General features: G+C 38.0%; 1 protein-coding gene and 1 long non-coding RNA gene across 5 annotated transcripts in view; one reads left to right on the top strand and one right to left on the bottom strand.

Moving 5' to 3' along the window:
- The window catches only part of LOC126183369 (alpha-1,3-mannosyl-glycoprotein 2-beta-N-acetylglucosaminyltransferase), an 87,750-nt gene extending 84,480 nt beyond the window's left edge, over positions 1-3,270 (top strand). For all 4 annotated transcript variants that reach the window (XM_049925298.1, XM_049925297.1, XM_049925296.1 and 1 more), the window contains exon 12: positions 1,180-3,270. The gene's annotated coding sequence lies outside the window, so the exon portion shown is untranslated. The remainder of the gene's footprint in view (positions 1-1,179) is intronic.
- On the bottom strand, positions 3,228-6,692 carry LOC126183370 (uncharacterized). Its single transcript, XR_007536725.1, has 2 exons — positions 3,598-6,692; positions 3,228-3,522 (listed from the first exon to the last, which is right to left on the bottom strand). It is a non-coding gene; the product is annotated as an uncharacterized LOC126183370 (long non-coding RNA).
- Positions 6,693-27,773: the final 21,081 nt, after the last annotated feature.

Genomic DNA, 27,773 nt, shown 5'->3' with positions numbered 1-27,773 from the left:
GGATTTGGGGAAACAATGCCACCCTGGGGCCACAGAGGCTGAGTGTTTGAAATTCCCTCACTCCCCATTCAACCAGAGCTACTTGGAGTCTCCAACTGAAATGGCACAGAAGCTCTGCCTCTGTAAAAGTTGCCCCGTGCTAAATGACTTAAACCACAGCTCTTATGATGTTTTGTGTAACAACCACAGATCTTAAAGAGGCCCATATAAAAATCCTCGGTAGTCTAGCAATACAGCTCCTACATGTGTACATGTGTCTTGAAGGCATTCTCCTGAAAGCCATGTGTCTACTGACTATCAACAAGCTGGCACAAAACAAATCATTTCCAGTGTTCTACAGACAAATCACAATATTCCCATGCATGCTCCATTTGTATCTGAGATTAATTAATTAATTCATTCATTCATCCATCCATCCATCCATCCATCCATCCATCCATCATATTCTGTGGTCCACATCAAGAAGAAACACCTTCAGGGATGTGGAATGTGTCAAGGTATACATTAACATGAGATGAAGACACCATAGAAAGATAATCTGTGTACTGTATTAACAATAAACTCTTGCTCTACAGCTTAGTGCTATTCATGCTTATGCTATCTAAAATTAGTTAAGTAAATTAATAAGAAAGCTGCTACTTTGACAAAAGCTGTTGCCTCCTCAGTTTTATCACACAGCTGTTGTTTATTGCTATTAGTAGGTTAAGATTTACATGATTACAATGCTGTTTTTCAGAGAAAACTTTTTTACATCTATAAATACTGAGTGCTCTTTATATTACATTATTACTTTTCTTACAGCTTTATAACAAACACTGAAATTTTCAGTCTGAGTCTAGATACTCTGATAATTTGCTGAAAAAGTGGATAATGGGGTACATTTAAATTTGCTTTTGTAGTGGTAGGGATTCACAATTTCTTACTTTATGATAGAACTTTTTGTATATCTTATAGACCTGATAATGACATAGGTTAAACAGTAATAGACATACAGGTTGTCATTTGCCACATTTCACCTTGCTCTGAAGTCACAGTTACTCTATCACATGCTCTCCACTTGACCTTGGAGTGCTCATTGTTCTGCTTGATCTGTATATGACTGCTGACTATATAATTTGAATCCATTATGTAGATACATAAACAAAATTGTACTTATAAAAGTAAAAATTTTGTTTGCAGGTGGCTGGTTTATAGAGAAAATTGTGGTCGACAATGAAGTCCACCTCCAGGTCCTGACGTGGCTTCTCAGAGCTGATGCTGTTTCTTCCGAGAATTATACTGTGGTGGTGATCTGCTTGCAGGCAGTAGATGAAGAATGTTGAACAGAGCCTAAATGATTGTTTTGTAAATTTAAAAGCAATGTGCTGGGGAGACAAGTAAATAAATAATTAAAAAGGGCATGTGGTTCATGCTTTGTGGAGCTAAAAGCTTGTGATATGTAATGTGAAATTGTCCCTCAGACCATATAGGTGCTGTCATTCTCTCTATTAAACCAGTCTCTGTTTTGCAGAACAAGCTGTTTTCAGAATCTGGTTATTCCTAGGCCCTGTGGGTTGCTATTTATGTATGAGTTTTGTAATGACGGAATTTCAGTGATACACTACTTAGGTACATCATTAACCTGCCATTTTGCTTTAGTGGGGTAGCTTATTTTCTAATAGAAAACTTGTGTGACAACAGTAGAGTCATCTGTACTTACATTAAATTTGAATGTACTATGAAGTAAGGGAGAGAAACGGGGTGGGCAGGGAGATTGCGAAAGGTTTTAGCAAAGTGTGTTAATATTTTAAAATAGATTGTAAGTATTTTGGCATTGAGTTTTTTTTTAATTCACGTATGAAATAAGGTATGAACTACATTGTAACTTTTGCAGAATTATTTAATGATGTGTCATTTGACAAAATTGATGTCTGAGTAACTGTAACCATAACCTCAGTTTCTGATTTCGAGAATCTGATGTGCTTCTTCATGATAAATAACATGAAACTTTTTTTTTAATAGCCTTTGATGTCCACCAGAAAACTGACTAAAACTCTTTGCCATATACTGCATTTAAAATCTACTGATGTACGTGTCATATTACCTTTGCTGCACGAGAGGCTGCTGGTCAGCTCTATAATCTGATCTATGTATGTGAAAATACAACATGTATATGTCATCTCTTATACTGAGTGATTCCATGAAATGATAGTACAACAGATCTAACAAACTGATTTATCGTTTTCAGTTTGTGCTGTAATTTACAATGTAGCTTTTTTAGGGGTATTTGAGTACAAAAGTTAACCATACAGTCTCACTTTCTGGATATAAACTTTACCTATCAGTATGGCTTGCTAAATATGTAAATCAGTATGATTATCCTTCGATGAAACCACACCACATGTATTTTTGAATACATTAGATCCTCCTTCTGTTCGCCTTCCCTCCTTCTTACCCTCGCCCCCCCCCCTCCCCCCTCCACCCCTCCATATCTCACTGTAATTCATACTGGCCCCCTGCCTCCTCTCCTTCGTGTCTCCATTCCACTCTTGTTGCTGCTTAATTCCTTCAAGTCTCCCTGTTCTTTTTCACATTTCATATATGTAGAAGACCAAAACAGTCAATAGACCAGTTAGGCTGCACTGCAGTTTTTGGTCTTTATTTTTTCGCAAGCTTTGGGACTAATTTGAGTAGTGCTATTAATGTGGGTCATACAGGAAGCCTGTGCATTACATTAAAGTATCATACTTCTTAATGAACACTGCTACAGGGATATTCAAACTTTGATGTAAAATGTGTAATCCACTAAAGGCCTTTTGATTGGGTGTCAGTTTACCTAGGAATTGTAAATATTTTAAATTAATGTCAGCACATAAAGAGAAGCAAAACATTCCTTATGTTTGCTATTATTCTGGATAGTTACAGAAGTTCTGCTTGTTGTCAGAGGTACAAAGGTGTCATAGTAATGTTTCTAAATGCATCTGCCAATTGGAACAGTTACTTGCTGAAAGGATCCTCTCAAAATTAAAACAGAACATTTTGAGCAGAGTTCTTTTCTACTACATGATGGTGTTATACAGGAATCCTTGCTTTCCTTCATTTGGCAGGAGGAGATGTACAATGTGATAAGAATGTGAAGGAGAAGAAGAGAAAGGAAATGTCATATATTTTGGCACACATTTCATGTACTAGTAAGCATTCAGACTGGGTCGCTGAGTGCCTGATGACATCATTACACACACACACACACACACACACACACACACACACACACACACACACACACACACACACACTAAAACTTGATGTAAAGAAATTGAATTGAAAACTTTATTTGGCAAGAGAGACAACAAATCTCATTTGTATATGGAGTGTAATGATTAAGGTAATAACTACAGTTCCAGTGGCAACACATCAGTTCTAGAATGCGTAGTGGTGCACACAACAGGAGATTGATAGATTCCTTGGTGATTTTTTTACAGATCTGACAGAGGCATCATTAATACAATAGGAACTCTGTAGCTGAATAAAGATAGTGGCAAACTATATCTCTCCATGTAAGGAATGAGACCTTAAATGAATCACATTCTAAATGTTTAGCTGTGTTGTAGTTTGAACAGAAACAGTATGTCCCATACTGATTTTTGTAGTGCCACAGAGAATTCTTCCCTTTGTCAATGATATAATTTTTTGTTGTCATTTTCCACTCTTGAGCACTCTTTTTTCATTGTGGCTAACAAGACTGACATGAAGAACTAACCAAAGCTCACTTCAGACACAGAGAAAATTATTAAAACTAACAAGAAATAGCAGCAGACTGTTCAAAGTAAATGTCAATTAATAGAAATTGCAGGAGCAAATGTTGAAAAATATGTTCACTACACTCACTAAGAGATGGCAGCTTGGAAAGGCATGGAAAACGGTGGGAGAGACTGTGTTAATTGTTGGGTAAAATTGTCACAAAAGTGCAGCAAAGGGTAATATGCAAACTTCATAGTAATTCATTTGTTACCTGTCTTGTGGTTTAAGTATACTTAATGGTACAACATTATATGTTTGCTTGTTTGGTTTGGTGCAATATAGTAGTTGATAAGCTATTATTTTTCAGGTAGTTGTACCTTTAAATTTAAAATTAGCTACAGAAAACTTCCATGACGTTATCCTTTTATGGATGAAAAAGGAAACATTTTTATTTCATCAGTGTTACCAAGTGTGGGCTGAATATTTGCACTGTTAAACATCACTTTCAGTTTTTAAGAAAATGTATGTCGCACCTAGAGAAATAAGCTTATCACTTTTTGACTGTGACCACCCATGTTCATTAATTTGGTAGTGGTACTGTGCACAACACGTGGTGTTACAGTTCCTTATTATGTAATATAATTTTTGCGTTGCATATCAAAATCATTCCTAGCCATGTATGCACACACACATGATGGTGAGACATTATTCCCTTTTAAGCTCAGAAGTTGTCTTCTCTTATGTTTACTTTTATTCCCCTGTACTAATATTGAATGTGTATCACATCATTGTGTGTGCTCTCATGTTTTGGTCATAGTAGTGCATTTACAGCTACTTTGTTCATCTTGACAATAGGTCTAGTGAAAACTGGTAAAACATAAGACTGGTCTGTTCAGTAGCAGTACTTTGCAAAATGAAGACTTTATTAAATTGTTATTGGTTATTATTTTTGTGTCTGAATTTGCAGTTGTGCTATAGGTGGTTGGTTTTGTGTGTGTGTGTGTGTGTGTGTGTGTGTGTGTGAGTTTCCATGAAAACTGTGCAAATATGTTATAAATATTGGGTTATATTGTATTATATTATGAATGGTGAATTATGGCTCATTAATAACATGCTGAAAGAAAACACAGGAAGAAAAGAAAATTGCAGCAAACATCACATATAAAGTTTCCTAATTCATTCAGATTTTAAATATTGTTGCTGAAAGAAAGCAGCTTAAAGAATCACAGAACACACAATTGTTGAGGTTCATTTACCATCCTTATAATCTGCCCATTGTAAATTGCTCCTTCCTCTCTTTCTTTCTAATGACATGATATTTTTCAGGTTATCTGTTTGTTACAATTACTTATGGGCGTTCCTGGAATGTTTTGTTACCTTTTACATCACTCCTTGTTAATTACCTAGTTTTATAAATGACGGATAAATCTCTGTGTTCCGTGTCACCATCTCTTTATATATTCTCTTTTTGGCATTCAGATGTCCATCACAAAAATGGACATTGTTAATACTGCAATAATTGAGCTACTTTCACCTCTTTCTCCTCTCTGCCAGTTCTTAATGACAAAAATTGTGTTGCTAGGCATTAGTAAATATATTGTTTGTTTACCATCCATATATCACCATTTAGTATTGGAAATGCAAAGTACTCTTACAATAACTTTTAGAGCTTCTTTAACATCTCATGTAATTGATGTTTATGGAGAATATTCTGATGATGATCATCAGCGGTATTCAGTATTTTTTTTCCATACTGATTGAGAAATATCTTTGTAGATCTTCATTTGTCATTTTATAATTTGTATGCTTGTCCAGTATTTTTGGAAATTGTCATTTTCTGGGAAAAGTGGACCACTAGTGTGAAGAATTGTATGTGTGTACTATGATTCAGGTCACCACCTTTAAACTTTGGATTAAGTGTTGCATTAAAATTTGATACTAGGTAATAGCCAGTGCTATTGGTCATAGCCACCACTGTATTTGTGAAACATTATTTCAGTCATGTTTATTAACAATCTTTCTTGCTACAAGAACAGCAGAGCTATGTTTCTTGAGTGATAGTTCCTTGTGAAGTTTTCTGTTACCAGCAATGTCATCAGACAGGTGTCTGCTGTTTGTATGTTTAGCAAGTGCAAAACTTCCAAAACAAGAATATAAATTCTTGTGTGACATATCATTTTCACAGCTGCTATAATGAATTTCTTGTTGGTTATCATTGCATAAATTTATTTTTCTAAAAATTGTTATTGTAAATAAAATGAATACATTAACTATCGAAAACCTTATATAAATAGGTTACTGATGATCTCATGTTGCTTGCTGAGTTTTTGTTATGTTATCCTTTTCACTAAGTAATTATTGTTTCCCTTTGATTAATGGCTCAGATATTTAATTGTTGGTCTAAAATTGTGTGTAAGTTTACCCAGTCAAATTTATAACAGTGTATTGTGTTTACATAATTCTTCATTGTTTTTTGTGTGTGATTTGTTTTTGTAATGTATGAGAGAGATCCTGCATATAAAGAAAGAAATGCTGCAGTTATGAAAAGCAATATTTAGGTAACTTCTGCTGTGTTATTATTTGATGATCATATTCATTTGTGTGCTGTTGGATATTATAAATGTTTTTTACGTTACGTTAAAGATAAAAACAAAATAATTAAAATTATCTTGTTCAGCTCCAGGAAATAAAATGTTGGAGGAGCTACAAAGCTTGTAGAATTTTAAGGTTCAGCAGTGTTTCTTTTACCTTTTTTCCATAATTTTGTGGGGAAGGAACATTATATTTATTACCATAACAGTAAATGCTGTGGGCCATTGTACAAGTCACTTGTCATTAATCCAAGGCACTAAACTTAAGAATCTTTACTGCAGTGATCACTGTGTGTGTGTTTGGAGAAACTACATTTGTGAATGAATTAGTTGGACGGTATATCCACTGTGTGTGAAGTGAATCAGAAATAAAACAGTTCATGGTAATTTTTTTACTCAGTTTTATTTGTGTCCTTTATCCTCTCATCCACATCAGTTTATTTATTAGTATTTAAGATTCAGTGCTATTGATGACCTCAAGGGTTATCTGGTGTAATTAGTAAATCATGTTTCATAGATAACATTAACAATAAATGTTGTGTGTACAGCAAGTCAGTGGAACAGCTATTGCACACACTTCTAAAACCAATATGTTTGTATGGCTACATATTGTCTGTTGACATGCTTCTAACTAACTACCAATTTTTAATCAAGAATTTAGGGGCTGTGAGAAGCAACTTCAGTCTGATTTTAAAAATAATTCTGCTGCCCGTCAGGATGTCATTTCCATTGGTAGATTGGAAAGAGTTTTATAGATCTGGGTTTCTTGCCTATTTGTACCAACATTACATTCACTAGAAGGTAACCCTGTCAATTTTCCTTCTAATGTTGTGTTTGTAAATACTGTTCAAATTCTGATAGGTTCTTGATAAAAAATTTCATCAGTGATTAAATATACTCAAAGTGTGGCTAATCATTTTTTAAACAAAATGTATGTGTGAGAACCCCACACATAATTGTATCTATCGGTTTTCTGTATATTGCTTCAAAAACACTGAACTAAATCAGATTATTTATTCTCTCCTAAATAAGAGATACTTTTTCCACTTTGTAGCTTTTGGTTCCATAGCATGTCTGCAAACGTTTGTGTAGGGCATTGGAGACTTGATACATTTAAAAGTAAAATAGTTCTGTACAATGTACTACATTATCAGAAAAAACTGACTTAAAGAAAGTGATGCCGGAGGATATGAGATTGTTCAATTCATCATCAGGAAGAGTATAATTAAGAACAGTGTCAACAACAGTCAGCAAATTGTTCTGTACATTTTGGTTGAAGTAACTCATCCCCCCTGCCCCCCCCCCCCCTTGCACCACCCCCCCCTCTCTCTCTCTCTCTCTCTCTCTCTCTCTCTCTCTCTCTCTCTCTCTCTGTGTGTGTGTGTGTGTGTGTGTGTGTGTGTGTGTGTGTCGGGGGAGGGGGAGGAGGGGGGTGAGAGAGAGAGAGAATGAATTGTAAGGGATTTAGTTTTTTATTTTTATGAAAGTTTCTGTTGTGCAGGAAAATAGGGTCCAGGGTCAGTCCAGAATTTCCAGTTTTAGAAGTGAGAGGATAACTGCAGAATATTTTATGATGTCATTCATGTCTTTCCAGTTAGAACAGTAGGGGACCTTAACTGTCAATGGTAATCCACTTGAAAGTTGATACGTTCTTTGGAGTGTCTTACGCCTACATTAATGGGCTACCTTGTATTGTTGGGTAGAGCAAGAAGGAATATACTTTTTTTCTGTGTAGTAGATGTATGATGTTTTGAAATACACACATACAGTATGTTTAAAAAGCTCCCCGTATTCTTGCAAAAACTATTATGGTCAGCAACAGAAAAAAAATAAAAATAAAAATAAACTTCTGCCTGGAAACGAAAACTAGGTTATATGTGGGCCAACCTGTGGAAACTGCAAATGGTGTTCCATTTGGTTACTACCTCTTTTTCACATCATCCAGTTTTCTTCCAATAATCTTGAACTTGGTGTGTGTGGTTTGTATCTATGTCAGAGACCAATGAATGTCTTTAAATTACATATAGCCATAAATCCAAAGGCTTTAGGTCATATAAACAGGGAGCCATTTCTGCTTTCTCTTCAGTGGATCTGTCATCAATTAAAAGTTTTGGTGTGCTACCATCGTCTGAGATGTTGAAAGTGTAATTGTGTTGTGTCATGCATAAATCACCCTGTGCAAGGATAGCATTCTCTGCTGTGAACAAATTGTTGATAATGTGTCCATTAAAGTATACTTACCAACAAGTTAGTGACCCACTATTCATTTGCTTCTGTGCACGTGTTACTGAGATTGCTTCCTAGTACACTGCAGAAGTTTAACTGGGAGGCCTTTTACATATCCTCCATATAGTTCAGATTTCTCTCCATGTGATTTCCATATTTTTGGAGCCCTAAAGAAAGACATTTGTGACTGTCTATTTGCTTTGGATGAAGAGGGGCAAGCCATGATACAACCATGGTTCCATAGGTAACTGCAAACATTTTCACATGAAGGCATTGATCATCTTGTCTCTCAGTGGGATACATATGTTAACTGTTATGATGATTACTCTTGAAATAATAAATAGTTCAACAACTTCTTTTCCATGTGTCTCATTTTCATTTGCATGTTGATGCCCACAGCAGCTGAAATTCTTCACACAGTTGTTAAAGGAATATTTTCTATTCTTTGAACACTCACTCCCTGCAATGGAACTGAGTTATGTCGGTTGTGACCCTTTCTCCCTGCTGCAAATGACCCATTGTCTGCAAGTCACTGAAATAAATTGCTTAACATTTTTTTTTTCTAATGGCATGCAGTGTTGTGGATTTAAATTAGTGTGTATGACAGACAATACCGCTATTTCCCTGAATTCCATTTCAGTCAGTGTTTCTGTTTTTACAATACGCAGAACTGTTAACATTGTTCTGATACCAACACAACCTCAGTTAGATACATATGGAATGGTTCATGTACGAAGGGGTATCCAAAAGAAACCAAACTTTTTTTTAACTTATTTAGTGACATTTTAAACACAAACTTTGAATCCCCTTCAAAGTACTCTTCACTTGCCCAAATTCACTTGTCTAATCCTTTATTCCATTTTTCAAAACATTGTTTAAATTCATCTTTTGTGGCGTATGACAGCGCCTCCGTCATTTTTTTCTGTACCTCAGCAACATCAGCAAAACAGTTTCCTTTCGCATCTGTTTTCATTCTAGGAAGCAAAAAGGTCAGGTGAGTATGGAGGGAGGGAGGGAGGGGTGGGGGAGAGGAACAGGGGTCATAACATTTCTGATAAAACCAATCGCCCAACTGCCACAAATCAGGCCACTTCCACCAAACATTGTTGTGCAGTCTTTTCAAAACTTCCAAGTAGAAAGCCTGATTAACTGTCTGACTCTGCAGAACAAACTCTGAATGGACGACTCCTCTCACATTGAAATAAAAAATCAGCATTGTTTTCATTTGTAATTTCACCTGACGAGCTTTCTTGGGGTGATACGAACTTGAAGTCTTCCACTGGCTTGATTGTTCTTTTGATTCAGTATTGTTCTTCATCTATGATAACTTTTAAAAAAAATGTTTGAATCATTTTTGGACTCTTCTTTCAAAGCACAGCATGTTTCCATATGACCTTCTTTTCATTCAGCTGTTGTGGCATGAACTTGGCAGCCACCATTTTCATTCCCAAATCTTCTGTCATAATTCGTTGCACTGAACTCCAAGTTACACCCAACAGCTCCACAATTTCTTCAGTGGTCTGTTGTTGATCTTAGTTGATGATTGTATGAATGTTTTCAATATTTTCATGTGTTCAGTTTGTGGAAGGACAACCAGAATGAGGTTTGTCATCAAGCAGGTCGAAGGCTTCCATCCAGTCACTCACTGATCAGTCTGGCCTGGAATGGAAGACAGCAAAACGAAAGCTGAAATTTTAAATTTAGCATTTGAGAAATCTTTCACACAGGAGGATCATACGAACATACTGCTGTTTGAGTCCTGTACAGATTTCTGTATGGAGGACATAGTGATAGACATCCCTGGGGTTGTGAAGCAGCTGAATGGGTTGAAAATAAATAAATCGCCAGGTCCTGATGGGATTCCAATTCGGTTTTACAGAGAGTACTCTACTGTATTGGCTCCTTACTTAGCTTGCATTTATCGCGAATATCTTGCCCAACATAAAGTGCCGAGCAACTGGAAAAAAATGCAGGTGATGCCTGTATATAAGAAGGGTAGAAGGAGGGATCCTCAAAATTACAGACCAATATCCTTAACATTGGTTTGTTGCAGGATTCTTGAACATATTCTCAGTTCGAATATAATGAATTTCCTTGAGACAGAGAAGTTGCTGTCCATGCATCAGCACGGCTTTAGAAACCATCGCTCCTGCAAAACGCAACTCGCCCTTTTTTCACATGATATCTTGCGAACCATGGGTGAAGGGTATCAGACAGATGCCATATTCCTTGACTTCCGGAAAGCGTTTGACTCGGTGCCCCACTGCAGACTCCTAACTAAGGTACAAGCATACGGGATTGGTTACCAAGTATGTGAGTGGCTCGAAGACTTCTTAAGTAATAGAACCCAATATGTTGTCCTCAATGGTGAGTGTTCATTGGAGGTGAGGGTATCATCTGGAGTGCCCCAGGGAAGTGTGGTAGGTCCGCTGTTGTTTTCTATCTACATAAATGATCTTTTGCACAGGGTGGATAGCAATGTGCGGCTGTTTGCTGATGATGCTGTGGTGTACGGGAAGGTGTCGTCATTAAGTGACTAGGAGGATACAAGATGACTTGGACAGGATTTGTGATTGGTGTAAAGAATGGCAGCTAACTCTAAACATAGATAAATGTAAATTAATGCGGATGAATAGGAAAAAGAATCCTGTAATGTTTGAATACTCCATTAGTAGTGTAGCGCTTGCACAGTCACGTTGATTAAATATTTGGGCGTAACATTGCAGAGCGATATGAAGTGGGACAAGCATGCAATGGCAGTTGCGGGGAAGGCGGATAGTCGTCTTTGGTTCATTGGTAGAATTTTGGGAAGGAGACCGCTTATAAAACACTAATATGACCTATTCTTGAGTACTGCTAGAGCATTTGGGATCCCTATCCAGGTTGAATTGAGGGAGGACATAGAAGCAATTCGAGGCGGGCTGCTAGATTTGTTACTGGTAGGTTTGATCATCACACTAGTGTTACAGAAATGCTCCAGGAACTCGGGTGGGAGTCTCTAGAGGAAATGAGGCGTTCTTTTCATGAATCGCTACTGAGGAAATTTAGAGAACCAGCATTTGAGGCTGACTGCAGTACAATTTTACTGCCACCAACTTACATTTAGCGGAAAGACCACAAAGATAAGATAAGAGAGATTAGGGCTCATACAGAGGCATATAGGCAGTCATTTTTCCCTCGTTCTGTTTGGGAGTGGAACAGGGAGAGAAGATGCTAGTTGTGGTACAAGGCACCCTCTGCCACACACTGTGGGGTGGATTGTGGTGTATGTATGTAGATGTAGATGTAGAACTGACACTTCAGTATTTTTGAAATGGGAAAACCACTCAAACGTTTTAGTTTTCCCCATAGAATTGTCCTTGTAAGCTGTTTGTTACATTTCAAGAGCTTCTGTTCAACTTTTGTGAGCATAAATCAGAATTTCACTGCAGTATGCTGTTCATGAAAATCAAACATTTCAAAAACGACAATGACACAAAAAAGTTGTCTTTATGAACTCTGCCAAAACTACTACTGAACTCCTTCAGTGATGACACCAGGCATACTGACACTAGGTGCCCCTAGTGGCAAAACATGGTACTACAAAAGCTGTGACGACCAAAAAATTAGTTCAGTTTCATTTGGGTATTCCCTTGTAGAAGACAGTTGGTACAAATGCTGTAACTGATATTAATATGAAACTCAATTTACAAAATACACCCAGCTTAACCAAGTACAAAATCAGCACCAAATTTCAGCAGGAAGCCCCACTAAATACAGAAATTTTGACACTAAGTACAGAAATTTTGCAGTGCAAGTGTAACTGCCCATATTTGAAAAGGTATTTTTTTTCTGTCCTAACTTTGACCAGCAACCTCCTATTAGAGTACGAGAAACCTTTTAAACATCATGGTTTTGTGCATAAAGGAATAGAAAAGTTGATTAACATAAAGTAAGAGATGAAATAAAATTAAGAAATATGAAAGATGTATTGCATGAACTGCAACTTTGATTCAAAAGTGATTTTACACATTTAATCTGGAGACCGCTGCTGATTAGCACAGAAACCCTTGTCATTAACATGTTGACTGCTGCGTGCATAGCAGTGGATGTTTCACCGGCAGACACATGGCATCAAGTGTGATGCTGTGCTGTGGCCAGCGGCACCATTGTGACAATCAGCATGTTAATATAGCAAGTCCGGCAATGCTTTGCAATAGCTAAATATGTGTTTGAATCAGATATATGTCCTAATCTCCTTCTTCCCCATCTCCCTGTCCATCTCCTTGTCCTCCCCCCCCCCCCCCCCCCCCCCCCCCCCCTCTCACTGTCCATTACCTCCTCCCTTATTCACTTTGTCCATCTCCTCCTTCCTCAACTCTCTGAATCCTCCTCCTGCTCCTTTGTCCATTTCATCCTTCCCCTCCCCCCACCTCTATCCATTCCCCCCTTCCCCCCATCCATTTCCTTCCTCCCACCCTGATCCCCTCCTCCCCCTTTCTCTGTTCATCTCCTCTTCCCCCTGTGTGACCTTGAGCCTTGTTTATTGTTACTGCAAACAAAACCTTGATTGGGAACTGCAAGTTGCTTAGAATGAGTGGGTAAATCTGTTGGGATCATTGGTATACGGTGTACGAGAGAGACCCTCTCCTGCTGCTGGATGGGTGAGGATAGTAGCTTCAATGACAGTATTTTGCGTAGTTTTAATTTTCTTTCTTGCAGTTGATCTTAACAGAAAATCTGTTATAGGTGTTTAAAAATATATATGCTCTATGTCTGTTGGAATATTTGTGCGAGTTTTGTGTAAAAATTTGAAGTAAATCTGTCAAGAACTTTTTGATATTTGTGCTAACAAGGTTTCTGTGTTATATATTATATATATTAGAAAAAACAAATAATATATGCCCATCCAAATATTTATTAGAGCATCATGTAAAAGTATGAAGTAAATAAGTCAAGGACTTTTCGAGATTTTTGCTAAGAATGTTTCCCTTTTATATATTATATATACTTATACATTGCTCTATTAAAAATATGCAGCTCATTTCTGTCCAAACATTTATTAGAATATCATGTAAAATTCTGAAATAAGTTGGTCAAGAACTTTTTGGGATTTTTAGTAACAATTTTAAACAATGTCTCATCTTTATGCAGCAGTATAAATATGTAGTTGAGAAATATGTCTAATATGAGAGAAAAAGTTACTGTAAATCACACAAGCTCACTTTGTGTTATAGTTTTTCACTTGAAGCTGTCTGAGAATTGCAGCCCATTACTGAATATGCTATAAATAAAGTATTTACTGTATTCAGTATGTATCTAACAACTACTCCTAATTTATACTGCTTACAGGCATTTTATCCATGTAAATATGCTCCTGTGACTGTGACTTTGAGAAATCTAACAGGAATCCATCATGTAAGTTGGCTGAGAAACAGACCTGTAACAGAGTTACCAGTTTTACTCTGGCACCTATTGTACAAAGTTTCATAGCCCACTTTCATTAAACATTTTGTTTAAAGAAGGGTTAAAATAGGAACCAAAAGTTACTTAGTTTGGAAATTAACAGGGAGGGATCAGTCATTAGTATCATCTCTCCCTGATTCCTGTAGTCTGATTTTTGATATGACATTATAACTGTGAAATTCACAAATATACGTCTACTGTTTATTGCTATAGGAGGAATGTTATACTAAATTGCTGTATTCTACTGTTTCATATGACTATTGAAGTTAGCAAAAAGCTGTAAGGAGGAGTGCATAGTTCTTTCTTTTTAGTACATTTTCCCACGTGCTAATTTATGGTAGCTGAAGAACCTAGTTTGACATAGTACCTACAAAAAGTCTCATTAGCAGTTGAGGTTTTCTTAAAATCAATGTTTCTCCTACATATTTGTGGGTGTATAGTAGTCGATTTGTATTGATGTCATACGCTACTGGTTACTGGCTTTTGATCTATAATGTCACAGAAATATAACCAGTCTTAGGTTATCATGTGCTACATACAAGGGTTAAATAAAATCATTATTTTAGTGCTGACAGGGTTCACAAGGGCGACATTCAGTTCTGCAATGACTTTTTCAGCTGTCGTCCTCAAATTTTTTGTCACAATCTTGTTCAGTGACTGTCATGATCACAAAACACACACTTTTGTCTGCATTGTCATGTTTTTCTGCTTTCCCTGTATGTGGTATAAATCTTCAATATGGTGCCTCTTGAGACACCAAATGCTTTGGCTCCTTTGGTTACGGAAGCACCCACCATATGAGCACCAGCAATTTGCCCACCTTCAAATTCACTTAGCTCTGAAATAATGCACTCACAACTACACAGAGCACTGTTCTGACCATGACTGGTGCTTGCAACATATTGAGGATATTGCACAGGTGCCATTCATGGTAAAAAACAACAGCACAACCTGTAGGCTTGGTAAGCATTTGCATTTATGGTCCAGCATTCATTTCTCCCAATGCTTCCTTAGTTTTGTCCAACCCCTTTATTTCTACTCAACCAACAGCATTCCCTTCTTGTACTTCACTTCTCATGATGATCTTTAGTTTTAAGTGCTGAGACTGAGAATTACGGACAAACTAAAGCTATGCTTGAGTGCAAAAATGAGTGTAATAATGTATTTTGTGGCTCTGAAGCATCATTTTCATCAGGATACAATACTGTCTTATGAAAATTTTAGTGTTATTCAGAGAAAAGTTCTACTCTCTGTGTGTGTGTGTGTGTGTGTGTGTGTGTGTGTGTGTGTGTGTGTGTGTGTGTGTGTGCGTGTGTGTTAGAGAGAGAGAGAGAGAGAGAGTTATGCCTTTTATTGGCAGAATAATTAAAGATTTTTTATGCAGAATAATCTATATCCCTTTGTATACTTTGGATGTCACTGTGTTTCACTTACTTGACGTAGTAATGTGAAAAATGTGTAAGATGTATGAAGGATCTGAAAATAAAAACATAAATATTAATTACAAAATACAGCAGGTATGCATAAGACAATAGTAAGGACAGATAAACATTTGCTCTCATCAACATAGCAGACAATGTGGAATAATGGTAATGTAGATACTAATTTTTGAATGTAGAATCTTCATTATTGGTGAGTAAAATGAAATCTTGGATTCCAGAAGCTCAAGAATTTAGTTACAGTTTGTGTATTCTATATGGTATTACTGTCTTCAGTTGCTGATGACTGTTATGCCTCTGTAGGCACTGTAAAAATGATATTGTAAGTTTCTTCACAAGAAAGTGATTTGCGTGCTTATGATTATGTTTGAACCCAAAACCTTAGAGTATGATCAGTTGCTTAGCTATCAATAATCTTCTTGCAGCACAATTTTATAGATGGTATGAATAGTAAGAAATGGCAATAAGAAAAAGAGTTTTCAACAGTGAACATACTTATCTCTAATTTACTGTAATGTTTTATGGTAGATGTTCTGTACTTTTTTCTTTGTGATTTTGTTTGGTTTTATGTGAGAGGTAGGGTGTAAAAGTCCTGAATGGGACCTGTGATGATTCTTATCCTCCATGATCAACCCAAAAATGTAGTTTAAAGATATGAATGACAATCTTTATGTTCTTAGTTTCAAACATGATTTCAGCCAGTGTTTCACATTTGTACAAGGACCTGAAGAGTAAGGCATGACATATTCAGCCTACAAGTGACTGAAATATGGAGATGAATTATATTTAAACTAGAATTATTCTTGCACTGTATATAGTGACCAAATAGCAAATTGATTACAGTGGAATACATGTTTGCTTGGCTTCTCAAAAGTCATACTGTGACATGTGACTATCATCAATAGCAAAAACAATGAGCAATGAATTATTATCAAGTTTTTCCCAAAGCAAGGTATCAAAATTACTGTAATTTTTAAAATGCTCACCATATTTGAAGAACTAATATTTCTGAGAGGAAATCAATAATTAGAAGTATTGTAGGATATGAAGCAATGGAAGTAAATTCTACCAGAATTTGCCATGCACAAGGGAACAAGAGCAAATTACCAAGTGAGGTGATGAAGCTATAAAGACACTGGACATGCATTTGTGAAGAGGATGGCCACTCTGATGTAAGTTTCCTGCAATTTCACGAAATCATTTAAGGGGAATTTAAGGATGGTTCCTTTGAAAGAGCACAGCCAATTTTGTCCCTAATCCAACCCCAAACTCTTATACTACCAAGCTCTATCGATTTTCCTTGGCACTGATTTCAGGCACTGCTAATCAATGAAAATAAGCTGTTAGAGAATGCACCTGGCTATCATTCAAGGCAATACACACAGAAAATAGTGTTTTTACTTTGAGAAAGAAACTTTCCCCCTTTCTCAACATTGTATTGAGTAATGGAGAAATAATGAAAACTGTGGTGTCTCTACATTCTTCTTCTGACCTGACCCCATTTCCCCTTTTGCTCTATACCCATTATATTAATTGGCTTCCAATTAATTGGCTCATCAATGAAGTAAATGCTGGCTATTGCAGTAACATTAGCAGTCAACCAACAGCTCAAGGGAATGATTTGGGTAATGTGCTCACTGTGGCTTTTGAGTCTGGACTACTGCATTGTGGATACACCGGATGTGATGTTATGTCCACATGTTGCACTGATCAAGTGTTCATACTTTTCCAGTCCACCGTAAAGGTAGAACATACAACACAGCAACTTCTGTTTTAGAAACTATTACTTTGCAAGTTCTGCATTTGTCAACATACAGGATGTTCCAAAACTATTTGTTCAAATTAATATAGGAGATCTAGAACATCAAAACAAATATATTTGGATAAGGAACATGTGGTCTCTGAAGTCAACTTGTGATGTTAAGGAATATTTTGATAGTGCCAATGATGTACGCTGTGTGTCGGTGTCAGTGAGTGGGAATGTATACTGATGTTCGAAAACTGTTCTGTATATGGATGGTTGTCTGTACCAGTTGGGTGTACCTCTGAATGTTAGACAAAGAATCTACTTCCAGCTTGATGTAGTGCCAACCCATTTCAGCGCTGCTGTGAGGGATCATCTTAGAGCCACCTTCGGGAATCAATGGATCGGCCACCCAGGGCACCTGACCTCACATGTCTGGATTTCTTCATCTAGGGACACATGAAGGAGGTGGTCTATGAAACTGTTGTGGAAACGGAAGAAGACCTCATCTCTAGAATTGCTGTCACTGCTGGTACTATTGCAAACATGCCAGGAATCTTGAAACTGACAATGTACTCCACGTGTGCACACAAGGTCGCATTTTTAAGCATTCCCAGTGGATGACACTACTTAATTAGGATTCTAAACTACCTCCAGTGCAAATCATCTGTTGCATCAGAAACTGCTGCCAGGGACGATATGTATATTTGTTTTGATGTTCTCCTGTATTAATCTGGATGAAAAGTTTCAGAACACTTTGTATATTGTTTCAAGCAAATGTTTAGTTTTATGCCAAGTAAAACCTGATTCATGAGTCTTGTAAATCATTGTTTGTTGCAAGATATTGTTCCTTCAGTAACTTGTGCATCTGTTGCCTTTAAATTCATTAGCCATCAAACATTGTTGTATTCAAATGCAGAACTTTACAGATAAATAACCTAAATGAGTTTTAGAACACATGCATCTCCTTATTTTAAAATCATTTAAATTCTCTTTTAACTGTATGAGCTGGGGTACTTCTTAGTTTGTAAATCAGAGTTTGATTTTGAAAAGAGTTACTCAGTACAGAACATGATTTACATATTCAATCTACAAACACTACACAGAAATAGGTGTTGTTTCCTTTGTCTTGCATAAGACATTTAACTGTGTCAATCATTACATTTCACTAGATAAACTGAGGTTAGTTGAAAGTGACAGTGCATGAAATAGTTACAATATGCTACATTTAATGAGAAAATGTATGTACTCATTCATCATGTTATACAGATCCCATCAGGGATGTGGTATGAAATGGAGTGTACATTAACAATTACAAACAAATAACAAAAACTTCATCTGTACACTGTACAACAATAAAATATCATTATATTGCTTGATTTGCTTGATAAAGTATTTTTGTTAGCCAAATGTAGCCTAGTTAATGACAAGAAAGCCTGCTATCCCAAGAAAAGCTACTGCTTCCTCAGTTATATTATGTATTTTCTGACGGACGTCTACTGATGGCTTCATACGGTAAGTTTTACCTTCAAGTAATTCAATTAAAGGAAACAGGAGAAAGTAGGCTCACTCTGGTGAGATCATAAATATTGCCCCTCAGGGTTTCATACTGGAACTGCTACTGTTCCTTATAAGTGAACAACTTCTCTATTACCAAAACAACAAGCACAGCTAGTCCTTTTTGTAAACGAGTCAAATATTGCAATCTGTCTCAAAGGACATAAAACTGTACAGGAAATGATAAGTAACATTTTTTAAAGAATGACTAGGTAATTCTATAGAGTTCTTTTCCATGATTTTGGGTGAATACTGTATATTTAGTTCTGCAAAACAATGAGTCAGACAGCACTGATAAGTACAGTACAACATCAGTAATAATTATTTGCATTCAACTACTTTAATAGTTATTTTCTTTGATTTTTGGCTTTTTTTCCCACAGTCGCACATATACAAGTCATATAGTTAATTGTCGTCTTTAGGACCTGTAATAAGAGTCTTATTCAGACCAGACACATTTAGCTGAAAATGCTTTAAAATAAAGTGAAACATGTCTGGTCTGAATAAGACTTTTATTACAGTTGCTAAAGATGGCAATTAACTTACACAACTTTAATAGTACTTGACACAGTTGAAAGTATAGTCGAATTGTATCAAGTACTATTAAGGTGGCTGACTGTGAATAATTATTACTGATAATGTATAACAACTGCTACATCACGTGCAAAAAATGGATTTATTTAAGTTCATCAGGAATAGATCAAAACTTTCTAATTAGACTTTACATACAGATGAGAATTTTAATTGAAAAAAGGTTATGCTGAAGCTTCTGAAATAACTAGATTGAAGAAGTTTTGCATGTCATATATTTGAAAATGTGAAAGACAAACAAGGCAGTGAATTGACATATTTGAATTTATAATTTATTAAAATAAATCATTTTTCACTATTGTGACTTTGTAGGCTTTCCTGGCATAATAAGTCATGAAAGTCTCTTCGGGTTTGCTGCTGGATCCTAAAATCAACTTGACTTGATATTTCTGTGATCCAACTGGTCACCATCTTCAGGAGAATGCTGCTTCACTGACAAGTACCGCTGAGGACTGATGCCAGACTGCAAATCGACATCCTATATAGGCTACTGTTAAGTACATGGCACATGCGCCGCCCATCACAGTTGCTGTCTCCAAGACTGTGAGGTGGTGCTGCCCTTAGTAGAACATCGGTGGCAATAATATATCACACTCAGGGCCACATTGAAGAATGTTCAATTTTGATGTGGTATAGTACAGGATTCCATGTCCTGCTAAGAGGAAACCCACTGTCTCTGTTAACCGTGGGATAACATCTCTTCTGCAGAGAGGACAGCCATTTGTTCCCTTAGGAATGATGATGAAGAAGTAGTTTTACCAGCTGACAAGGGGAATGCCATAGTTGTAATGACGCGGGATGATTATGTCCTAAAAATGGATTTACTACTCAACGACCCAGTGTACAGGAGACTATCTAGTGACCCCACAGAAAGGATTAATCACAAGACACTTTCACAGTTGAAAAAGATTTTGTTGTCTGAAGGTTTACATAAGAAACTTCATTCTAGTGCTGCCGTTCCACCTAGGTTGTATGGTCTGCCTAAGTTGCATAAGGAAGGGGTTCCTCTATGCCCTATTGTTAGTAATTTGGGTGCACCCACTTATAACCTGGCAAAGTATTTATCATCTGAAACTTCCTGGCAGATTAAAACTGTGTGCCCGACCGAGACTCGAACTCGGGACCTTTGCCTTTCGCGGGCAAGTGCTCTACCATCTGAGCTACCGAAGCACTACTCACGCCTGGTACTCACAGCTCTACTTCTGCCAGTATCTCGTCTCCTACCTTCCAAACTTTACAGAAGCTCTCCTGCGAACCTTGCAGAACTAGCACTCCTGAAAGATAGGATATAGTGGAGACATGGCTTAGCCACAGCCTGGGGGATGTTTCCAGAATGAGATTTTCACTCTGCAGCGGAGTGTGTGCTGATATGAAACTTCCTGGCAGATTAAAACTGTGTGCCCGACCGAGACTCGAACTCGGGACCTTTGCCTTTCGCGGGCAAGTGCTCTACCATCTGAGCTACCGAAGCACGACTCATGCCCGGTACTCACAGCTTTATTTCTGCCAGTATCTCGTCTCCTACCTTCCAAACTTTACAGAAGCTCCCCTGCGAACCTTGCAGAACTAGCACTCCTGAAAGAAAGGATATAGCGGAGACATGGCTTAGCCACAGCCTGGGGGATGTTTCCAGAATGAGATTTTCACTCTGCAGCGGAGTGTGCGCTGATATGAAACTTCCTGGCAGATTAAAACTGTGTGCCCGACCAAGACTCGAACTCGGGACCTTTGCCTTTCGCGGGCAAGTGCTCTACCATCTGAGCTACCGAAGCACGACTCACGCGCGGTATGTGGATGATACCTTTCTCATCTGGTCACATGGACGTGATGCTCTTAGTACATTTTTGGACCATTTCAGCTGTCTTCGTCCCCACATTAAATTTACCATGGAGGTTGAAAGTAATGGGATGCTTCCAGTTTTAGACATTATGGTTTATAAAAAACCAGATGGAACTTTGGGACACTGTGTTCATGCCCACACACACATCTATCTGCACATCTATCTGCATTCTAAGAGTTGTCATCCATCACACCAATGCAGTGGCGTCCTTAGGACTTTGGTAAGCAGAGCATATGCCATTTGCGACACGGGCAGCTTAACCCAAGAACTTGCGCATTTGACAGCTGTTTTGAAGGAAAATGGATACTCCGAGAAGCAGATTCATCAGGCTATGGAGTTTGGACCATCACTAGAGGTGAATGAACAGGAACATAGATCAGTGGCCTTTATTCCTTATGCTGGAAGCATATTGCTTAAGATTGGATGAATTTTAAGGAATTTTAGCATTAAGAGTGTGTTCTGTCCATCTTCTAGGATTAGGGCACTACTGGGCTCTGTGAAAGATGATTTGGGGCTTAGGAAACCCAGTGTATGCAAAATTCTGTGTCAATGTGGGAAGGCTTATGTTGGCCATTCGATTTGTGCAGTTCCTGACAGGTGTGTGGAACATCGTCGTCATACGAGGCTACAACAGCCAGAAAAATCGGCAGTAGCAGACAACTGCTTAAATGAGGGACATGGTATGAAATTTGACAAAAATGTGGTAGTTGCCAACATTTCCGGTTTTTGGAACAGTGTCTATAAAGAGGCGATTGAAATTAGGTTGGCGGATAATTTAATTAACAGAAACAATGGATTTAATCTTAGTAGGATGTGGAATCCTGTACTATCCCACATCAAAATTGAATGTTCCTCAGTGCAGCCCTGAGTGCAATATATCATTGCTGCCAGTGTTCTTCTAAGGGCAGCGCCAACTCCCATCTTGGAAACAGCAACAGTGATGGGCGGCGCACGCGCCGCGTGCTGAATGGTCGCCTATATAGGATGTCGATTTGCAGCCTGGTGTCAGTTCTCAGTGGGACTCTTCAGCGAAGCAGCATTCTCCTGAGGATGGTGACCAGTTGGATTGCTGAAATATCAAGTCAAGTTGATTTTAGGATCCGGCAGCACTCCTGAAGAGACTTTCATGGTTTCTCACTATTTCGTATGCCACTAGTCATTTATACAGGGTGTCCCAGGAGGAATGGTCAACATTAAGGGATATGAGAGGAATGACTGCAAACAAAAAAATGTAATAAAAGTGGATTCTACAGCCCATACCTTAAGAGTTCTGAGCACTTCATCTTTGATACTGTGAAACAAACTTCTTCTACTGCAGGCTCTTTATTTCCATATTTTTCAAGGAAGTAGAATGGACCGAAACAAGAAAAACTTGTTTAGTAAACATGTGCTCTAAAATGCATCCATAAAGAGCTAGAGCACTTGCTCAGTAGAAGAGATGTGTTTCATAGTAGCGAGGATGAACAAGTGCTCATGGCTCTTAAGGTATGCACTTTAGGGTTCATGTTTAATGGATGTTATCTTACTTCTTTTCATTCACACTACCACATCTCAAAATTTGGAAAGGGAAGAGCTTGCAGTAGAAGAGTTTTATTTTACAGCATTGTAGATGAAGTACTCATAGCTCTTAACATATGCATTTTGGAGCCCATGTTTACCAGATTTTTTTGTTTTGAGTGATCATTCCTGTCATATCCCTGAATACTGACCATTCCTCCTGGGCCACCCTGTAGATGTGCAGCATGTGCACATGTATATAATTGAATTCCTTTAAACACCCTTGAAACTGACTCATTCTACATCATTGTAATCTCTTTTGCACCTGATCTGTGACATATGAAATCAGGGCCAGTTCATAAACATTTTTCTAAGCAAGTGACTTATCAGAATGAGATTTTCACTCTGCACCGGAGTGTGCACTGATGTGAAACTTCCTGGCAGATTAAAACTGTGTGCCAGACCGAGACTCGAACTCGGGACCTTTGCCTTTCACGGCCAGGTGCTCTACCAACTGAGCTACTCAAGCACAACTCACACCCCATCCTCACAGCTTTACTTCTGCCAGTACCTTGTCTCCTACCTTCCAAACTTTACAGAAGCTCTCCTGCAATCCTTGCAGAAAGAACACTCCTGAAAGAAAGGATATAGCAGAGACACGGCTTAGCCACAGCCTGGGTGATGTTTCCAGAATGAGATTTTCACTCTGCAGTGGAGAATGCGCTGATATGAAACTTCTTGGCAGCTTAAGTGACTTATCATTTGGTGCATCCATTTCTCCCATTTCCTGTCAGAGATTTTCACCCATGTTAGTTTTCACAAATAATTGTGATGCACACTGTATAAAAATCTTGCACTTCATCACTGTTGGGATCCCTCTTAGCTTGGTGCCCCAAGTGGCCACTACTAGTTGTGATGCATCCTGTATAAAAGTCTTACAGCTGTGGTGCCTCTGGCAATCCTCTCAGTTTGGTGCCTGAAGTGGCAGCTTTTTCTGCTTGAGGCTTAAAGTAGCCCTGTGTGAACTACCTAAATTCAAAGACTAGACCTTACTTGTGACTATAACTACATTATGAATAGTACTGCAGCATCCTAACATAGTTATGATATAAAAAGCATTGTCATGTCAACAAATTGAGAGGTGTTCTGAATATATGTAAGCACAGGCTAATCTTAAGTAGAAATGGTTCATATCCTAGACATTGAAACCAATGAAATTTGATATAAACTGCTGATCATTCAATTATTTCCTCCAAAGGAAACCACAGTACACTTAGGGAAAATGTATATACTTAAACCAACGATGTAATTTTTTAGGGATTCCTCCAAGGTGGAGTCAAAATACAATGTCTGTGAGTGAAATCAATCTTTGCTGGAGATTTTCATATCTAGACAAAGGCGCAAATATGTAAACTCCACCAATATTTTAATGAGCATTTGTCACTGCCAACATCATACTCTGAAGTGTTTATGAACTGTCCCCGTTACCTTGAGGTGAAATTCTGTTGGTGAAATTTGTGTAGATGGAGATGAAGGTGAAGTTTGTCAGGCCATGAAATATGATCACTGGACATAACCTAAGTAGTTTATTAATGTCAGGGGGAATGGTTTCAACTTAAGAGAGAGAAAGGGAAACACAAAGAAATATTAAAAAAGAGAAAGACATGAACATTTTGTACCATCTTTGATCAGTGATACAAAGGCAGACTACTACTAACCACTGATATAAGACTGAGAGACCACCCTCCAAGCACACACACACCTGTGGAGCCAGTGGGTTGCGGCATACAATGAAAAGACTGATAGGTCTACAGTTTTTTTCTCTTTTGTTCTCTTTTCTTGTGAAGTTAAATATTTACTGTGTTGTTCCAGTTCTGAGAATTCAGCAGCATACAGGCCATGAAATATGATCACTGGACACAAAACAAAATAGTTCAGTTCCCTATTACTGGTGTGGAAATCTTGTATGTTGGACAACTATTTCTATTCTAAGATGAATTTTTAAAATTAAAATCTAGTTTCATGTGTAATTTAGATGAAAAGGACTCTTTTACTGTTAAATTTAAGATTGTTTCACTACTGACATGAGTAGTGTCAGACACTACTATGTTTATTTTCATTAAATTTGACTCACTGTGCTCTTTATTAATCTGTTAATGGCTATCAAGTAGCCATACACGGAAACAAATCATATATACTGAACCAATTTTCTCCCTGCAGTGGAGTGTCCCCTCACATGAAATTTCCTGGCAGATTAGGTATAGCTAAGTTGGCAGAGCATTTCCCACTGAAAGGCAAAGCCTCTGGATTTAAGTCCTGGTGCAGCACACAGTTTTATTCTGCCAGTATGTTTAAAATTATATCTTTATAGCCAACAGAATTGTTGCTCATAATTTCATTAGCAATCACACAAACGAGCTTATGAATATTGAGTTAAATAATGTGTAAGTCTTGTTGACAGCTGTGAATCATTGTGGAACTGTTGGTGCAAATTTTCGGATGCAGGAAACATCAACATCCCACTATTCCTGCCACAAATCACACATTTCATCCAGATTGTGTGGATACTATTTTGCATACTTGGTGAATTGTTCTTGATAATCTCAGAGGTTTCCAGTAAGGCACATTGTGGGCAATTGAATATGTATGATTTTGGCATGAATTTCTTCTTAAAGGCTTCCTGAAGTCTGTGGTAAAAACAAATCCAAATGTCACTCACATTTGGGCAAAAATGTGGTTTGCCACTTTCTTCCCTAGATGATCTTCCATACACCCAAAGCCATTCACTCCCTTTCATCACTCCATCATAATGGTATTTCACCCCATGTTCCACTTGGTGAACAAGATGCGTTCTGTTCTGTATCATCTTCATGGACTCTCTTGACACTAGCATACATTCATGACACAACTTCCATCAGCTTCTCTTTTCATTTCATGATATACACCTGTATTGTGTTACTTTGATACACAAGGTGACTTTTCTTTGTGATCTTGTATTGAATGTCAAGTCCTGCTGTAGTGACTATGTCAGATGTTTGATAAATATATATTATCTCAGTCAGTCTCTGGCACGACCAAATAACACATTCCAGTGGCAAAATCCAATTTATAATGTAGCCTTCAATGCTGGCTTTCACAATTTTTGCAATATGAAGGATGATGTTCATGCATATCGCATTGCCAGGGGTAAGGATGTGTTTCAGTGGATAAACATGTGGATGCAGCGCCTACCTCCATCACAAGTGTGGTTTTGCATGAGCTGGAGCATATGTTCTCTATTCCTGGTGTTGGAAACTATTTTCATCTTAACTATTTAGTCAGAAAAAGGAGAAAAGGTTGTTGCTATAGATCCTCACCACCAAATCATGTGTCAGTTTCCTGTCTTATTTTCCAAAACTCTCCTCATTGTCTGATAATGCAAGGGCTGTGAGATTGTTGATGGAGATAAATGGAAAAACAAAGCTCAGCAGCTGTTTGAAAGAGTAAGTTATGTGCTAACAGAGGTTTCCACTCTCCCTCCTTCACCGTTAACAACACAAATATGACGTTGCACTCTGTTTTCACTCATATACACTAAACAGAACACTTAATGTGTGGCACTTGCACCACATAGACAGACAGAGCTAATGTGTGTGGAGGAATAAATTATTTCCAATTACATGAACTAAATTTCACTCTCCCAGCCGAGAGTGACATATTTTTTTGTGACTTTGCCAACTGCCTAATAATTCTCTGAGAATGCCCCTGATTTTCCTCTGTCTGAGGATGAGAGGGTGAACAAAGCAATATGTACTGATATGTGAAAAATTATGTGACATTGCTGGATTATTTAAAAAATGATAGATACATTGTTGTCATTTTGTCAGGTTAATATACCGGGTGATCAAAAAGTCAGTATAAATTTGAAAACTTAATAAACCATGGAATAATGTAGATAGAGAGGTAAAAATTGACACACATGCTTGGAATGACATGGGGTTTTACTAAGGGGGAAGAAAAAAAGAAGAAGAAGAAGAAGAAGAAGAAGAAGAAGAAGAAAAAAGTTCACAAAATGTCCGACAGATGGCACTGGACAGCAAAATGTCAGTGACTGCGTGTTACAATCATATATAAAAGGAGCTGTAATGAGAGAGAGAATCAGATGCACCAGCAGTCGCAGCATGTTGACGTTACCTGAAAAGGCGCTTTTAGTGAAGCTGTATTATCAGAATGGGGAATGTGCTAGTTCAGCACTACAATCCTATTGCCATAGGAAGGGGATTCGAATGGGTAAAGGTCTGTTGACAAATGCAACTGTCGCAAGAATGATTTCAAAGTTCAATGCCACGGGTTGTTTAGACGATAGACCCCGTAGTGGCCGACGGAGCACAAGGCGTAATGCTGCTGAGACAGTTCAGGAAGAAATGGAGACTGTAGCGGGTTCATCTATGCATGGGGAAGATAGTGCTCGTGCAGTCGCACGTCGCACCGGCATTCCATACACTACTGTTTGGTTGGCCCTTAGGCGTACCCTCCGATGCTATCTGTACAAAGTCCATTGGCATAATGAACTGTTACCTGGGGATTTAGTGAAGCAGAGGGCATTTGCGGTGTGGGCATTTCAAAAGGTGGCGGAAGATGATGATTGGTTGAGTAATGTGTTGTGGACCGACAAAGCTCATTTCACTCTCCGAGGGTCTGTCAATGCCCATAGTTGCAGAATTTCGGCTACCGAAAATCCTAGAACTGTTGTGGAAACTCCATTGCACGACAAGAAAGTCACGGTATGGGTTGGATTTACCTCATCTATCATTATCGAGCCTTTTTTCTTTGAGGAAATGCATGATTCTGGTTTTGTAACTGCTACCGTGATGGGTGAGAGGTATGCCGATATGTTACAGAATCATGCCATCCCCACCCTGGCTGATAAACACCTGCTGGTGCGTATGATGTTTATGCAGGATGGTGCTCCACCCCATATTGCTAGATGTGTGAAAGATCTCTTCCGTGCATCGTTTGGTGATGATCGTGTGCTCAGCTGCCACTTTCGTCATGCTTGGCCTCCCAGGTCCCCAGACCTCAGTCCATGCGATTATTGGCTTTGGAGTTACCTGAAGTTGCAAGTGTATCGTAATCAACCAACA

Source organism: Schistocerca cancellata, chromosome 4 (assembly GCF_023864275.1).
Source record: "Schistocerca cancellata isolate TAMUIC-IGC-003103 chromosome 4, iqSchCanc2.1, whole genome shotgun sequence".
In the NCBI taxonomy this organism is placed as follows: domain Eukaryota; kingdom Metazoa; phylum Arthropoda; class Insecta; order Orthoptera; family Acrididae; genus Schistocerca; species Schistocerca cancellata.
Note: the sequence above shows the minus strand (reverse complement) of the source record. Positions and strands in the feature narration are given on the sequence as shown.